Raw genomic sequence first — 19406 nt, forward strand, 5'->3', positions numbered from 1 at the left:
GGTTGGGCCATCTCGCTCCAATTTCCAACATTCTTGAACAATTTGTGAATTATTGCAAAAGATAGTACTCTTTAGGGAAGATGTAAGTGCTGCTGACAAGATCTGTTCGAGATTTAAAGTTGATCCAGAACGTGAAACGATGACTAGTTGTGATCTTTTTGTCATGCTGATATCCAGTTAGTATCAATTCCTAACTTATTTATTTGGATAACAATGTGAACGCAATGAAGAGAGGACTTTTTCGGAAAAAAAAACTGATCAATCAACTGAAATATAGATTGCTAAGATAACGTCCTTTCGTAAAAAAAGAATGTGGACCGAGTTCGACAACATCGAAAAGATGGTGGCTTGCCACATACGCCGAAGAAATTGGTAAAGAAAGGCTATCGAAATGCACCCTATAAGTGACTCAAATGATTTTTCTATGTCATTGATTAGTATGTTGTTTAGTATGGTGGTCATCGACTGTTGAATGTCTTCAATTGATGCAAACCGATTTCCTTTTCGTAGCCAAATGAAACTTAAGAAATATTATGGAAAATATTGGCAGGGAGTAAAATCAGGCGAATACGGTGATTTTTCAAGCAAGAAAATTTTGATGTTTGGTTAGAAAAGCAATTAAAATTGTTTCATGATGATTACAGCCTGTTTATCGATGTTCGGGGCAAATACGGCTCAATAATCGCCTCAATACTTGCAGGAGGTACTGTGCATTGACCATCGTGCCACTTGGAGCAAGTTATTTATGAATTATCCCTTTTGAGTCATTATGATTTTTGAGTTCTTTAAATGCCTTTTTAGGATTTCTTTCCCGGTGAACGCCATTCAACACTTTGAGGCTTAGTTTCAGGTCCGCACTAGAAATACAATGTGTTATCACCAGTAACAATAGTTTTTACAAAGTTTGTGTTATTTCAACCGTATTTAATGATGTCCTTGCAATGTTTAATTCAGCTTTGGTACATTAGATTGGCCACAACCTATTCAAGTGTTACTTCTTCGGGTTTATTGCATCAAAGTGGAACAGTTAGCACCTTTCATGATCTTAAATCCAAAAAAAAAACATACTAATTTGATAAATAAAGCATGATATACCCTTATTGATGGAATGAACGTATCCAGATAATATGGATGTTGATTATTTTTCAAATATCCAGAATTTTCGTAAAGTACGTTGCAACTGAAGGAAAAATTGCAGTTAAGACTTTGAATGAGGCCAAAATAAAGTTGAAGCTTGATTACCCACTATAGGTTTGAAATCATACCTTTCCATTCTCCGCCAAAAATTAAAACCAAAATTTCAATCATGCATCTGTGTTTTGGGCCATAAAGGCAGAATTTTGATTGATTATCTGGCTCAAGGAGCGACCACCAACGCGGCAATATACTTTAGGATTTCAAAAGGAAGGGAAATTCAAAATAAAAGCAAGTGAATGACAAAGAGAGTTTGCCTGCCACACACAAATTCCAAACTCCACACGGTTAACTATACGAAGGAACGTTTTGAATCACCTCCGCATTTCCGTAGCCTTCAGACTACAATCTGTTTCATTTCCTGAAGGTGCACATTTATGGAAAAAGATTTTCAAAGCACGGAGAAATGAAGGAGGAAATGGAGAATTGAACGAAGAAGCTGACTGGAAACTTTTTCGAGAAAGTAATAGGGGACCAAATGGGGCTCCCTCCAAAAAAAGAGGGAGTAAGTTGCCCTCCATTTGGCCCGGTCCGACATTAAGTCGATGCGGACTTAGGATCCCACAATTCTCAAAAAAAATATTGTGCATATTGCTGATTAAATCAACCGGTTTACAAAATGAGATATATTATGCAATTTTGAAGCCGATGTTGCTAAATGAAGCTCGCTAGACCCCTGGAGGTAGTTGCACTAACACATTGTTTCTAGTTTTTATGAACTTATTGCAGTTCATTTTCACCGAACAGCTTACTGTCAACCTTTCTGCATTGTCATGTCCGCATACGACCTTCTATTTTACTTTTATGTACATTCGTTGATTCATAGAAAATTATACACCTTCATTTAATGCAATCAAATTACCCATAATTAATATGTCATCTTCCGTTAGATTAGGCATGGTTATCATTTTGAGAACACAACGACGAAATTATTGTGTGCAGATTTCATATTGAATGAATGAACATGAAACAGAACCGAGTTCATTGTATTAACTAAAATAGATACCCACTCATAGCGCTGCAGGTTCACTTACTCTTTCTTGCAATTCAGCTATCTTAACTAGCTGAACCGGTGATTGAGGATGCCGGCGTTTCATCTTATCTGCGAAAGCAGATACACGTATATATGAGCATGTTTATGCATAGCTTGTATCAATTGAGGGCTTGTTTTTATTCTTCAATTAATTTGTGCCAAACAATCTATTTTCAGATTTTTACGTTCAGAGCTCTTTGTTTTTCTTGGATATCTCTAGATTTATTCAATGCACTCTAGGAGGCAGATCCCACAACGAGGAAGATATCTTCTGTTTGATTATCACTAATTAGATATTCTGATCTAGTTTCGTTTAGATGCAGTTCAAGGTAACTACATCTATTTTAAAACCTTAATTCATGTTACTGAGTTCCAAATGAACTCAATCATCAGATGTATAGATCGACTTTTATATTCTTCTATATATACTGAGAATGCAACTTTTATTAACTTGATATTCAAATTGTCTCCTCAGATATTAGATGTTTAGGTGGGGGTTTCTTAAATCAAACAGCAAAATATTTGTGCTTAGTTATATTAACAACAATCTTATGTGGCTAAATATGGGAGTATATAAAGATTTTTTTTTAACACGTTGCATCATCGTGGATTATTTTAAAAGTGGATACTTAACCGGCGTGATTTAGAAGTGATTGAATAGTTGACTCAGTTACGAAAATCAGTGGTTACATTTCCCAATCCTGAGAAAGTGAAAAATCCTTCACCAGACCGCAAAGGTAAAACTAACAATTTTGTTTTAGAGTAGAGGACAAAATTGTTGAACAAATTCGAAAAATGCCGTAGGAAATAATTCAAGCTTTTGACATGGTGCCGCACGAGCGTTAAAAGGTGGCAAATTAACCAACCTTCCTAATCCTTCTCTAAGTTGTGATTAAGCCTGACAATTTAGAGTTCTAGTCACTTGTCATTAGCTATGTTATAGGACTAGACAAAGGTTGAATTTGAAGTTATAATGAACAAAAAATGTACTATTCTAATATCCTTAAGAAGTTTACTTGTATGGCAGTTATCACTGTCAAATGCAAGGGCTTAATTCAAATCAAGACCGAAACTCTTTCCTCGTCAAGCAACGTGGTAAGATATGATGAAAACAACTGCAGAAAGGTAATAGCCTGCTTTGACAAAGTGCAGCAATACAGTAATGTTAAAAGGGATCGAACCAGCTGTAGATATGTCACAGACTAAAGAAGGTTTACAAACTAATGAATTCCAGATGATACTAAATGATAAAAGAATCGTAGCCGATCCTAAACCCGGTTATAAAAAGAGCAGGGATGGATAGCTTCAGTCTGAATGGTTGTAGGTCGCCGAGGCGTCTCAGAAGATAGATGAAGAAAGTACAAGAAAATGCGTGCGAATAACCGGCGGGAGTCATCTGACTTCGTGATTGGGTCAGGCTCCTATAATGGACAACATGGCGTCGAAACCGCTAATCGTGGGGCAGTTCGATGTCTAGGTGCAGCTGTTGCGCCACAATCTGTAGCGACCTTTTCAGTAGCAACGGATGAAGTGAACTGAGGAAATGAACGTGAGTGTGCAACGGGTTGCGACGGGAGACTAAATCCATGAGCACTTCCTTGAAAACCAAAGTTGAAGTTGATATAACCCTATTGAAATTGAACGAAATAATCACTGAGGCTTGTCAGCTTTCTCCTCTACATCCACGTCCCACTAATCTACCAAAAAATAGTACACTGTATACTATAGCAATAATACTATAAGATTTCAAATCAAATAAAAGAAACAATTAGCCAGAGCAAATAGGCCGCTATATGAATTACTCAAGGATCAACGAGAAAAGGATTACAAAGCTACTTCCGGAACTTATAGTTCACTACACCATTTTCCCTGTGAAAAACAACTCAAAAGTTGAAGAGACCTCTTCAATACGAATCGCCACTAAGATCAGGAGACGGCAGCTGGATGAGAAGAGATCCCGAAATATTGGGTCGCTTGCAAAACACCTGAAAAAGGTATTCTTCCGCCATTCACCGCAGATGAAGGTACAACTTCCAAAAGTCTATGGTCTATGGCCAAACAGTAACTACTGATTTCGAGCCAACAGAACGTTAACTTGGTATAATTTTCACAATTTTTTTAATGTCACATTTATTAAAACCAAAGGTTTGGCATTCGAAGAATATTGTGTAAAATTTTCATGAAGGAATATTAAAAAAGATGACAATGCCAGCAATTATTCGGAAAAAAGTATAATTGCCCTGTCCCTCAAAACTCTGTGCTAGATCATCCGAAATCAAAAAATCGAAGTTCTTTCATTACATGATTGCTTTCATCAGGTAATGCTGGAAGAATTTTTTTGACTTCTAAATTTTTCATTTTTTGGAAACATTTCGAAGTCAAAAATTTTTCCGAAAAAAATCGGCTAATTTATTATCATAAAATAAAAAAATATTAACCAATTTGGAAATTGGAGAATAAATGTTCAAAATTTCAAAAGAATCGGTGCAGTAATTTTGGAGTTATGAGGAGCGCCGACTTTGAAAACGCAAGTTGTGGGAAAACGCTTTGAAGTTTTGAACACTAAAAAATGTGGAATAAAACGTTCATAAACGAGTTTTATCGGCTTAGCTCCCACTGAATCATCGATGCTAGCTCCAAAAAGTATGTTGCTATCATCCATGATGTCTAAAGCGCTTGGTACTGATTCTGATTGTTGGTCTGGGTAAAGCCTTCGACACCATCGCTCCAAGACGGCATCTCTGTTCAGATCTTCATAGATAGGCTTGATGGCATCCAAAACATTCTTGGCTGGCACACGTGTCTTTGAACGAATGCAATGCATTAGCAACTGCAGCTTTTTGTGGTTTGAACCATGAGTCCACGCTACGTCATGTATGAGACGTGGTTGCTTAAACCGATGTACCTTCCTTCGTTTAGCCCCGATTCTTCTCAAATTGTCTTACAATATTCTCGAAAGGCTTTCTATTCAGAAAATCAAAAACAAGTCGGGAAACCGGAAGCTGGACGCTTCAGGTACGAAAGGTTTTGTGTATTTTCTTTATAAAGACATTTGAGTGTGAATTTGTCCCATTAGTACGTAACACGTAATATACGCACATATTATGTATAATATAATATCTACTTTCGGATGATATTGACATTCAAAATCTTGAATTTCCAAAGAAGTGACAACTTTGACCTATTACAACTTTGTTGGTAATAGTGCGGTTTCCACCAAACTTGGTAGGATCAAGCTCTATATTCTAGCCTAAATTACTGTGATGCTAGCATGGAGTTAAGGGGAGTTCTGCACCCAATTGCTGAAAATTATATTAATATACTATTATTCACTTTTTTTGAAAGGATATCGGTATAGAAGGTATTTCGGAGCCTAGGCACCATATAGTGGCAGGCTCTTGATTTTTTTTTGAGATTTTTAGTAGCAAGTAATACATGCATATATTATGTGAGAATTCCAGCATATATTATGTGAGAATTCCAACCAATTACTAAAAATTATAGTAATATACTATTATTAACTTTATTTGTATAGATATCAGTATAGAAGGTATTTCGGAGCCCAGGCACTATATAGTAGCAGCCTTCTGATTTTTTTCAGATTTTTCGGTTTGGTAGTTTCTAAGAATGGCCCCCGTAAAGGAATGGTCACTTTCAACCCCCCGCACTCCCCACCTTTCCAACAAATGTCAAAACTAAGACCAGCTTCGAAAAGTACTAACCGAGACCTTTAATTTGAAACCCCACATGACTATATTTGATGAAAAAAAAATTTACACCCCCCTTTTGCATGTATGGGGACCCCCCCCCCCCTTAAATTCGACGTAAAAGGATTTAATTCACTGTATGCGTGAGCGTTCACAGTTCCCACCTTTCTACCAAATTTGGTGTCAATCGCTGTAACCGCCTCCAAGAAAAATGCGTGTGACGGACAGACAGACAGACAGACAGTAAACCGATTTTAATAAGGTTTTGTGTTTACACAAAACCTTAAAAAGACAAAAAAAGTTTAAAAATGCAACGGAGTTGAAGACTGCGTTACGAAATTGCTTCACGCATTAACGCAACCTGGATGAAGTGGCTTTCCACAGCTGGTGTTCTTTGTGATCGACGTATCAACGAACGTCTCAAATCTAAAATTTACCGCAATGTCGTCCGTCCTGTCGCCCTCTATGGTTCTGAGTATTAGCCAACTATAAAAGACAATGAACGGCGTCTTGCGGTAATGGAGATGAAGATATTGCGTTGGACCAGTGACGTGACACGTTTTGATCACATCCGGAGGAGGATATCCGCGATCGTTATGAGATTGCATCGATCGTGGAAAAATTGCGAGAGAGGCGTCTTCGATGGTATGGTCACGCAATATGTGCTAACGGGAATTTACTTGCCAAGATTGGTCTCAACATTGAAGTCGATGGTAAACGACCAAAAAGCAGGCCGAAACAAAGGTGGCTTGATACGCTGGATGGGGATTTACAAGCGTCGAGATTGCACCCAGACTAAGCATTTGATTGAGCCAAATGGCGAAATCAATCACGACGAGCCGACCCCGCTTGTGAACGGGACAAAAGCTGAAGAAAAAGGAAAAGAAGAAGATGTGTAGCCATACACAAATTAGAATGGAACTAAATACGTATTGTTTTTATTTGCATTTTATTCTCCAGACCCCTCATTCACATGCAGTATAAACACCATTGGCAATAACATTAATTACATATTTCTACACAGATAGGACATTGTATTTACGGGAGTTGAATATCGATAATATCATCCCGCCAAACTAATTCCCAACATGGAATAAAAATATAGAACACATAGATAATGGGTTTGACAATAATAAACAAACAACAAAACAAATCTCCAGCATGTTGTCTCTAATGAAATCGATTAACACCAAGCCAGCGAAATTTTCCACTATGGCAGTTGGATTAACCTGTTATCAAAAAAACTAGCGATCAAATTCAAGCGTCAAAGGTTGAAATCGACTTTTATGTGTTGGAGGCCCAATATCTACGTATAGAAAACACCTATCTATAGTAGATAGTAAGAGTGATCTCATTTTTTATTGCTCTTATTCAAGAGAAATCAAAATAAACACAAAAGCCAGACCCGAAATCCGTACTGAAAGTTGATATTGGTCTTATGATGATTTTGTGAATTGAATAATCGTTTCTTTCTTGCAAATGTTACGTATTGTAATACATACTAATTAAACCATGTGAATTTATGGTAATTTGTATTGTATTTCATAAATATTGATCTCAGATTTGAATAGAACAACCTGACTGCAAATATCAATTTTTAGAGTTACCATTTCAACAATGGTGTTAATATTCTACATTCAGATAACATTATATTTCCCCTGAGAACAATTTATTGCAATTTTTGTAAACACAGTAGTATTTTAATTATCTTGCCAACGATAATTTCCATTATATAACTTCGCACATTCGGTAAATAATCAGTGATCAGATTTTGATGTTACAAGACAATTAATTAAATTCATTAAATTACTAGAAAAGCAGCTTGACAAATGACCCCGGTTGCCTTCAAAGCTGCTAAAACCACCTAAATCTTAGCTGACGGAATGAAGATAAACTTGATTAAGCAAAGAATATCAGGTTTCATATGTAGTACGATCAACAAACACATTATATCATCACCAAATAAGTGAGGTCATTAAAAGTAAATGAAAATATCGCGTTTTGCCTGCAAATAATTTTAAGCAGATACTTCTATCTTTAAGGTGTTAGTAATCTTAACGCTTTAGCCAATTTCTCAACAATAAAAGTACATGAAAATTAATATCAGAAAATAAATGTTGCACAATCTGCTCGAACCACTGAATCTGACACTGACATTCTACAAGAATGACTTCGTATGTAATAAATCTATGTTACCGAATCAGTTTCGAACTACTATAACTTTGTTAAAAATAGTAGGATTTCCATGAAACTTATTAGTATCATCAATATTGTGGTGCATATTAATGCGAAGTTGTGTATCTATTAGATGAATTTAAAGAAGGTTTTCAGTAAGTTTACAAAATATAATTATAATTTATTATTCTGGAGATATCGGAATTTGAGATATTTTGAGGCTTAGACATCATGGGAGTATCATTCCGAATTTTTTTCAGATTTTTTGTTTGTGTAGTTACTGAAAATGAGTCCTTGATTTAAGTATGCGCTTTACCCCACCTTCGCATTCCACCCATTTACGAATAATGTCAACTAATACTTGCTTTGCAAAGTAGTTCAGCAAACTGCAGAGCAAACAAGATGACTACGAATTTTATCTGGAGAAAATTCGATTGTTGGTATAGTGACAACTAAGACGTCAGAACGCACACTGGAATATAAGTGCAGAATCGGAAGTCAAATCTGCCAATTTTACGAAAACAAAAAAAAATATTATCCGACGCGGCTGAATTTTTGCATAGCTATTTAGCAAAGAGTACCGAATCAGGGAAAAATATGGTCAGAAGGGTAAGTGAAAAAGTGAAGCTCCAAAGTTGCGAAAAATGTCGGTAAATTGACATACCACCTTGATTCGAAAGTTCCCGGGATTATCCCCCCCCCCCCTCCCCCGCTCCTACTCTCTCGATTTATATTCTATTTTTGCTAGATCGCTGCATCGGTTACTAACATTCCTTCCAAATTTCCACGTCATATCTCAACAGTTGTAAAAGTGACGCTGTTTGGAGTACATCTCCCGAATGCGAGTTTCCTATTTTTTACAATTTTGGAAATGGAATTAAATTGGCAAGCAAATTAAGTGGTGTTTGGAGCAAGGTCCGTTAGACATGATTTCCATCTTGGAGACAAGACATGGGTTTATGACATTAGACGAGTGAATGACATGCTACGTATTAGGAAAGACCAAAAAACCACATAGTTGAAAAAGGAGGTGATAGTCACGATTTTCATCGATTACAATGTTGTTGTACATCATGAATATTTGCCAGAAGGTGAGAAAATAAACAAGAAATATTATTTGGGCGCTTCTGTGAAACAATTTATGAGCAAACAGTTTGTTGACTTTCCACTATGGTAGCGTACAGGATTGAGATTTTAAATAGTTGCTTTGTGTGCTTATGTGGATTTATGCATCTAGGGAAAGGCGCTTAAAATCTCATTGTTATTCATGCACCAGCAACATTCTAAGTCAGGTTTTGTTTTTGTTTTTTGTAAAAAGCAATATAAGAAAGAGTAATGAATATAACGAAATCTCGTGAGGGGTTTTCAAAGATCGATTTTTATATAAAGCAAAACGGCGATTACGTATTTCCTTTAATAATTACTTAAATTGTTTATTTTTATTCTGGATTATCAATGAATATTTGACCCGATTTTTTAAGATTTTGCTTTACAGTTCCGTCATTTTAATAATATTTTGCAATTTAAAATTGTAATCGTGGTTCGTACGATAGAGACAGGTATACAGGTTCCGAAAGAGAGTAGCTCACTTTGAACTTTTAGGATTACAAATACAAACAATTATCAAATTTTTTCTGCGTGAAATTATGCGGTGTTTCCAACGGTAATAAAAACTTGTTGTTTCTTTTTCGTTGGTGTGAATGTTTATTCTTGCAAATTCTGATATTTCGGAAACCACTTGCTCCCTTCATCAGTGCTAACAAGTCAACAAAGGATTTGACTTTAAAAAGTTTGTATTCTGAATACGCAGATTAAGGAGAAAGTAGAGGCTACAAACATTTCTACATTTTCCATTTATTTGTTAGCACTGATGAAGGGAACAAGTGGTTCCCGAAATATTGGTATTTGCAAGAATAAACATTCACACCAACGAACAAGAAACAACAAGTTTTTATTATCGCAAATTTTTTGATTAAAAATTTTGTATCATAATTCAAGACGCCAATAACAACATATGAAAAGGTTGAAAAGGATACATTTATTTTTATTGCCAAAAAAAATCTAAACAATTCGGAATATACGAAGCTGGACGCTTCAGGTATAAAGGTTTTATGTTCATCTTGTGTGAAAAATTCCTATCCTATACATGTTTTTCCATTCATACATAGTTGAAAATTCAACTCCGCTGTTCATATGAGTTTACTTTATATGATGATGATGTCATACACGCCTTAGAGTGCAATAAATTTATGTGAAATGCGAAATTTTGATCTTCAGTAACTTTGTTAATAAAAGTTGGATTTCCCTCAAACCCGCAACCCTAAAATTGTGTACTATATTATTACCTATAATAGTATCAAATTTCGTACTTCTAGAATGAGCTTAAGGGGATTTTTTTTATTTGAGCAGGATGTATTTTGCGGCTTGGATTTGGTTTGGGTCCACCACTACGATTTTTTTCAGATTTTTTGGTTCGATAGGTTCTGAGGACGAGACCTATTACACTTTCGGGCACACATTTTGAGCCCTCACTTCCCAATTTTTCTTGCAATATCGGAAAATCCTAATGGAACACATTAATTTGATTTCAAATATGACCATATTCTGTAAAAAAAATGTACACCCCCCTTTCGCATGTATGTAAAGCCTAATTTATCTATTAGTTCTTTAGAAATCTTACGAACCAGTTTGAAAAAGGTGGTTTTGAGAAAAACTCGTTCAAACTTGAAACTGATGTGAAATATATTGGTTTGTAAAGCACTAATCGAGACTTTTCGTCTAATATCTGGATATAAACAAAAAAAAATATTTTTTTCGCCTACATGGGCGCTCACTCGTTTTGAACTTGATACAAAACACCTTTAATAGTCCGCATATGTTCACCAAATTTCACCTCAACAAGTGCCGCCGTTTTCGAGAAAAGTATGGGTGACAGACGTCATCAGAAAATGTAACTAAAATGATCTACGCAGTGTGACCTATCACGGAGCAAAGTAAAATGGGGATACTCTGGCCTGCGTATGGGACAGATGCCCTTGGACGTATTGATTAGAAGGCGGACCACCGCCGCGGTCAAACATTGAGACGGAATGAAAACTTCATTGTGAGCTATGATACGTAATGGTAGCCAATATGCAAGGATGGTTGTCTTGCTATGACTGGGGTCACATAAAAATCGCAAAAATAGAACTAATTAGATACTTCCAAATAATTAGTGGGGATGCAACAATCGAACTGCAGTGAAACCGAATGAACTCTGAATCTTCAATTCTCACAGAACAGAGCTTTTAAGCGTAAACATTTGAGCTATACGTTAATTATATGAGAAAGTACAAGGTAATACTTTCCTGCGAGAAATCTTTACTAAGGGCTCCATATATCTACAATAGATCAGAGCGAAATAACGTGGAATCACTCTGCAATCTCCATAGTAAACTATATACTCAGAGTATTTCTTTGCGTGCTAAATAAATAGTGTCTTATCTTCATACGTGCATACAGAAGATGCTGCACGATTTACTGATTTGATTCAATCTAAGACGATTTAGATAGGATTTAACCCATGTTTTGCATAGGCATTCCAGACATACGAAAGCTTATCATTACTATCAGCGCTTGGCTTTGTAATTTTCTCTGATAATTACCTTCTCGGAAAGGTGGTGAATAATTGAAGCATTAATTCATCATTGCGAAAATATAATATTGCTAAATTACTCAAGTCCTCGGTAGTATAGTGGTCAGTATCCCCGCCTGTCACGCGGGAGACCGGGGTTCGATTCCCCGCCGGGGAGGACACTTTTTAGTCTTACAGAAGAACAAAAACTTATTGAATGAAACAATTTATTTAGCAACAATAAAGCCAGCATACAAATTTCAAAAACAAAAATATTAATTTTGCGATTTACTCCTAAGAGCCCTCACGCTACCACTTTTCTCGGACATTTGTTTTTTCGCCAGCACAGTCTTTCGCGAACCAGTTGTACATTTGTACCAGTTGCCAATGGCTTGTACTGCATATTCATTGAGTATGCCCCGCTATTCACTTCAATGTGATATTAACATTTTATCTTATATAAAATAGGCAACTTTGATCTTTTTTAATTATGTTGATAATATTATAATTTCTACCAAACTTTCCAGTATTGTATTTTATATTATGGCCCACGAAAATTCTTAGGTTCTAGAATGAACTTAAGAATGGCTTTGCAGTACATCTGCAAAATATAGAAATATCTTATTGACTTCATTTCAGCAGATATCGAGATGGAAAGTACTTTGAGGCCTTGGTGATCACGATTTTTTTTCAAATTTTCCCCATTGGTAATTTCATAGGAAGGACTCTTGAAATAAGTGATCAATTTGTAGCCCTCTTTCCCGAAAAAAGTAGTGTTTTGTTTTATATAAAATCTTAAAAAAGGATAAGTATTTTCAAGATCGACTATCTAGAAGAACCATGAAATGTCTCCACTTTTTTATAACAATAAAATAGTGGATAGCAGAGTCTAAACGGCGCCAATAAGATGATCTGCAGGAAAATACAAGGTAGACACAAAGTACCTAAGATGAAGTAGTCCCATTTTGGATGCTGAATAAATAAAATATTTTATCTTAATATTTGAATGCAAACATATACACAATGCATCTTAATTTTGCTCCAATCTAAGCAATTTACAGAGATTTAATTCTGCTTTTATTTATTTATTTATGAATATTACGCATTATAATTTTATTTCAGGGAATGTAATTATTGGTTGAAGATGCAATGATCAACACGAACATATATATTACTCGTCATTACAAGTCCTCGGCAGTATAGTGGTCAGTATCCCCGCCTGTCACGCGGGAGACCGGGGTTCGATTCCCCGCCGGGGAGGATATTTTTTGTAGTCGAAATGTCTAGGTCATAATAATCTTATAGCAGTTGATAATGTTGACTTAACACTTCGCCTACGGAAAGTCGCTGATGCCGTCGTATATGATAAGGCCCATCCCTACGCACTTTTTTTGGGATAGAGAACGCTTACTTCATAATGGATATTTGTAGTTTTGCGGTAAGGTGGTAGGGACTGGCAAAACTACGAAGCAGCTACCTATGAGTTTCTGCCATTGCAGTAATTAATTTTTGATAATACATCCAAACGGAGCCCCCACAAAGAGGGGTTATGATTATGACCTCCCGCAGTCAACGCGTTAATGAGATTCATAAGCAAGCAAAGGTATTTTAAGATAGTAGTTGAAAAAATCGGAAAGTACGAAGTGTTGAAAATGTGCTGTTCTGAAAATATAGCATAAAGAAGGGAGCACGCCACAGTAGGCATAGCAATGGCCAACTAGCTGGCAATAGCCGGTCCAATTTTCCATTCCCTTGTTATAGTCAACTGACTCAAAATCTGGAGGACTGGGATAATGCACTATTATTTCTCACACACTGCGAAACACGAAATTTTCCCGGTTAGTAAAAGTGCATCAACCCAAAGAAGCTGGATCCGATCATCCTTGTCCAAATACATAATGATGACACAGGCATCTATCGCCTGTGGAACCTCGCAAATCATCACTCCTTGTGGCTGGGGGTATCAAGTGAAGTGTAAACTGTCAAATAATCAAGAGGTACCACCACAATTAACAAAGCGAATTCCGCACTCACTTACGACAATCAGCCAAACCGCATAGACGAAGAATTGGGGTTTCTCCCACTAACCGAACAACAACAATTGGGAATCGGATAAACTTCAGATTTCAATACGCCGGAACCACAACAGAGGCGACATGATAACGCCAGAGTCCAACAAATTATCAGAACTACCTTGCACTGAACAGTAGAGTAATAGACTAGGTTTTTCGGAAAGTTCTGGAAGGAGCTAAAACACATTTCTGAAAACCAACGGCGATGGTTCCTAAATGGGATCGACGCGCTATGGACCATGGGACTTCGCTGAAAAAATCAAAAGACTGACAGTGTACTGAGGGAGAGCGAAAATGATAGTCTAAGTTGGAAATAAAATTCAAACCAGAGGTTCTTGACATGTGTGAAGAAGACCATGGAAAGATATTGAAGCTGATCAGGAAGTTATGGTGTAGAGTTAAGTAATTAAGAATTAAGAATGCTATGGTTTATGCAGTTCTTCTGAGAAAGAAGGACTATGAAACGAGATTCATCCACTGGGTGCCACCAATACGGGAGAAGATGTTAGGTTATAATCTCCATCTTCGGAAAGGGTAAGCTCGTTCTCGTTCTTCTCGTGACCCTCGTTAAAATGCATTTGAATTTGCCTTTAGGTCTGCATAGTATAATCATTGAAATTAAAATACTTTTTCAGTTACTAAAAGTCACATACCTACTTAGAAAAAAATTAATTATTATAAAAAACATTTGATCCGTGCTATGCTCTCTCATACAATCCATGCTCCGTCGTTTTCGTGGCAAAAATATTTAGAAAATTTTGGATTTTTCAATGGAAAATTCCGGTTTTTACATAGGAAATTTAAATGAAAAACTTTGAAGATAGTTTGGGGATTGCTGAAGTTATTAAATTGTTGCACATGAAATGGCCGATTTGGTAATCAAGTGAAGTTGCGATTTTGCTGTATCAAACCACCACTTGTTGATGCTGTTAGTGTCGGATAATGAACTATAAATACTCCTACATTTAATCAAGGAGTCATTTCAGTTCTGACCATCGTTGTGATAACAATGAATAAAAAGGAAAAAAGGATGGAAAATGACGACGACGAGCTGCGTTCGCTAGTGGAATCCGACACACGTCAGTCTGTGAGAGACATTGCAGAGAAACTGGGCGTACACTATTTGACAGTTTCCCGGCACTTGCAACAACTTGGAGAGGTGGAAAAGCTCGACAAATGGGTTCCGCATATTATTACGGAGCAAAACATGGCGCTTCGAAAGGAAATTTGCAGTTCTTTACTCTCCCGCAACAGAAGCGATCCCTTTTTGCACAGAATAGTGACATGTGATGAAAAGTGGATATTATATGACAATCGTCGCTCATCAGTACAATGGCTAGATGCTGATGAGCCACCGAAGCATATGCCGAAACCGAGCGTCCATCCGAAGAATGTAATGGTGACTGTTTAGTGGTCTACAGCTGGAATTATCCACTATTCTTTTTTGACACCTGCACAGAAATACTGTGCCCAACTCGAGGAAATGCACCAAAAATTGAGTATTCAACGGTTGAGATTAGTCAACAGAGATGGTGTGATACTTCTTAACGAGAATGCACGACCTCACGTATCCAGAACAACGGTTCAAAAGTTGAACGAATTGCAGTATGAGACTCCGCCTCATCCACCATATTCACTAACCGACTACCACTTTTTTAAGCATTTGGATCATTTTTTGGCGTGCAACAACCTAGTAGCTTAGAAAATTATGAATTCGTTTGGAGAATTCTGAAATTATGATAGTTGGAAAAATTCTTAATTCGAGTTGCATCCTTAGCACTAACTAGTGTTTTTGAAGCTAAACCCTACTATTTTGAAATATTGAAAAGTACTGACCCTGAAACTATCTGGCCAATTTTCATGACATTTCGGTAGATGGTAGCATATGAACCACTTCATGATAAGCATCATCAACAGATAGCGTTGCCACGCAGGTCGTGGGAAATCTTGTCAGTTTTTCAAAGAATATATTGTGTAAGACAAAATTTAAAATTAACTTCGTTTTCTAAATTCTGCTAATCTATTTGCAGAATTATCTGCTATAATATAGTCTTTAAGTAGACCTAGAAAGTAGACGTCTTAAGAATCAACCTTTCTCATTCCTGCAACTCTGGTTAGATGCCTCAGAGGAGAAAAAAATATACTGAAAACTAGACATTTTAATGAGGTTTCGTTTCTGATAGTAATAACGTGGTGGCCTGAGCAGCCTAATTGGAATCTAGACACTAAATCCATCAGATACTCCATTCGCAGCTGAGTTGATTGATATTATCGAGCAGAAATTTACACCGTAGGCAAATCACTTTGCCACCAATTGGATTTGAACCAAGATCTTCCGACGTGACAGCTTAGTCTGATTCTAACTACTAAGCCACCCGGACAGCACCTTTTATAGGATATTAAAAAATATCCTCCCCGGCGGGGAATCGAACCCCGGTCTCCCGCGTGACAGGCGGGGATACTGACCACTATACTACCGAGGACATGAAAAACTTGTTAATATTGTATTTTCGCATTGATGACCACCTCCTCCTTCAATCATTTATTGCATTTCTGGAGAAAGTAATTATCAGAGAAAATCAGAAGACTGAACGTTGATAGCAGCGATAAGATCTCCGTTGTCTATCTTCCTGGGTAAATAAACACATTGATCAAGCTACAAATTTGGCTAAACTTGATTGAAGCAGAGTATTAAATCATTACGGGTTGTGTATTTTTGTGTAGACAAGTACGAAGATAAGATACTATAATTATTCAAATTCGCAAAATAATAGAGTGATCTTACTCCAATCTGCAAGCAGAAGAATTCTAGACTGTCATTTACACCTCACAATCATATGACAGAGGCAAAAATACCAGATGAGAGTTTTCGGATAAATACAATGAATTTCAAAAAGGGTTCATCTACGAAATTTTTCAAAATAGATTTTTTGACTGATATTTCCATGTTGACATATAGACTTCACACCCATTATAGGGGATGAAAAGAAAAAGCATGTATTCCTGACATGAATTTTTTCCTAATTTGAAGATTTCGCATCAAACAAAACGTTATCATAATAAAATCTTCCTTTTTTGCAAGTGTGTTCTTGTGGTCTCGATTAATATTTTTTCAAACAAATATTAGTTTTGATATTGACGCCAAAAAAGGAAAAAATAGGCGAAAAAATAGAAAAATGAGACGGGACACATTTTCAGGAACTATATAAATACTAACTTATAACTAACTATATAAATAAGAAAACCCTTCTAAGTTTATCGTAACAATACAATTGCGCAGCTTAAGTAAGCTCGGATATTATAATAATGGAAATTTTCGTGTAAATCGTACTATTACTAACAAAATATAGTAGGTCAAAGCTGTGATTTTAATGTGAATTTACTACATCCAGACCCATAAAAATGTGATGCTGCCGACATAACTATCCGGAATAATTTACTTATAATGTTAAAGGCCCAAATATTAAGTAGCTATCTTTTCCTATTCCTTTTTAAAGTTTTATGAAAAACAGCCGGTTCATTGTGTGATTGTCCAGTCATAACACTTTACAGTAATATAGGCCATAATACAGAGCATAATATTCCAAAGTTTCGTAAAAATTCCACTATCATTAACAAACTTTTGCTACGTATGAGGCCAGACGAACAGGGAAAAAATTCCCTCCGGGCTCGAGGGATATAGTTTTCACTCCCGATATTCGATTTTCAGCATAATTATCAAATAAATTAAATAATTATTGAAATTCTAATTGTTCATGCTCACCACGGAACTTCTTTTCACAGCTCTGATGTTATGGGGTTTATTGTTCCAAATCTATTTTCGCAATATAGGTGAGAAAAATGCCACTATCTATTCCTATATAACCATTATGTAGTGTGCTTATAATTCCAACACCAGAAGGAAGCACTAGATTTTGACTAGGAAGGGTTTATTTAACTTTCTAACTACCTCTGGATAACATACTTTCAGACCTACAGAGAGAGAAAAATATTCCTTCGAGTATGTTAAGCAACTAATTCGGCGGATAAAGCCCAGCTTTAATATCAGGCTGAGGGATGGGGTGCTGTTTTTTGTCCTTCATGGATAAGTGCCGCGTAAAAAATCTATGGACGTTTATCGATACTTTTTTTACCTGCGTCTTATAAAAAGCTTGAATAAATCTAACTTCATTGACCAATCTTTCAGGTACAAAGGAGCCGAAACTTTTAATTATCCTAAAAGCCAGTGTGCTGATGGTCACTGGCTGTTCTGCCAGAACTTTTTGCTTCTATTTAATGATCGCTAAGAACTCTGATGCGAAATTTCGACGTGCAGTAATCGTAATGGTAGCAATGAATAAGCTGAAGTGGCATTCCTTTGCATATGTGCCTGCCGATTAATGCTTTATTGTTAGCATTATGCTCTGCTACTCTAGGATTTGTTACCTGGACAATCTTGCTTTATCATCTAATACATTTTTTTCTGTCGAAAAGCAATCTGACTTTAGTATTTAGAAGGCGCAAGTGAACTCAAAGTTCAATTTCACAACCCTTCACATAAAAAGTGCTTTTTTGTGGGAGTAGGCATGATTTGAAGAAGAGAAAAAGAAGTTGATTACCAGGAATTTTGTCAGGAATAATAAGAGTCCCACATATTTTCTCCCCGTTCTACGGCTAGGGTTAGTATATAAGTTGCATACAAATGGAACAGTTGCATATTCAAGATTTCATAGTGGAAGATTTAACGATTACGTGAGGCAGATGGTCACTGACTGACAATAAACGGAAGAAATGGATTCCACTGCTGAAATGACTCTTCTCATTAGATGAGATTCGTTTGACATTGCGATACATTTATGTCTCTTGTCTGAATTCAATAATTAACACAACGAAAATTGACTGCCTGATATGCTTATATGTCTAACTTTAAATGAAAAATGAATGTTAGGCCTCCAAAGGGACGTGATGGAGCCAATTATGATTGTTTCATAGTAGAAAATACTTTGAAAATATGTTTTTAATAAAATAAAAGGCAAATTCGGTTTTAAAATTGAATAGCCAGTATATACCATGCGGCGCATGAAGGGCGAATTTCGAATGTCTTTTTCTTACTTCTTGTATCTTTGCCTTGAAAACCTCTGGCTTTTCCTTCTTGTCTTTTATGTATATATTATACATGGAGAAGCCGTATGAGAACGATAAGAAGTACTATACTATACTACTGTAGTTAGTACAAGCCTTGCAGATTAATTGTAGGTCTTTCAAAAAAAATATTGTGATAAAATTTTAAACTCATTTTTCTCAAAGGATGTTGTTTAAGTTGCCGAAAATATTAAAAACCAAGTCGGGAAGCCGAAAGCTAGACGCTTCAGGTATGAAAGGTTTTGCGTATTTCTTATATAAAGAAATTTGACTGTGCATTTGTCGCATTAGTATGTAGCATATATATTAGGTGAGAATTTGCACTTTCAAGTGATATTGACATTCAAATCTTGAATTTGCACAGAAGTGACAGCTTTGACCTATTATAACTTTGTTAGTAATAGTGCGATTTTCACCAAATTTGGTAGGACCATGCTCTATGCTGTGATAGGTGGAACTTAAGGGGGTTTTCCTGCCAATTATTAAAAATG

At 36.3% G+C, this 19406-nt stretch overlaps 1 protein-coding gene and 2 non-coding genes across 3 annotated transcripts in view; 1 reads left to right on the forward strand and 2 right to left on the reverse strand.

The window, feature by feature from the left end:
• Nucleotides 1-19406, reverse strand: part of LOC119656790 — an 88716-nt gene that overhangs the window by 24902 nt on the left and 44408 nt on the right. The gene's annotated exons all lie outside the window — the stretch shown is intronic.
• On the forward strand, nt 11829-11900 carry Trnad-guc. Its single transcript has one exon. It is a non-coding gene; the product is annotated as a tRNA-Asp (tRNA).
• Trnad-guc lies at nt 16206-16277 on the reverse strand. Its single transcript has one exon. It is a non-coding gene; the product is annotated as a tRNA-Asp (tRNA).

Source organism: Hermetia illucens, chromosome 5, assembly GCF_905115235.1.
Source record: "Hermetia illucens chromosome 5, iHerIll2.2.curated.20191125, whole genome shotgun sequence".
Taxonomy (NCBI): domain Eukaryota; kingdom Metazoa; phylum Arthropoda; class Insecta; order Diptera; family Stratiomyidae; genus Hermetia; species Hermetia illucens.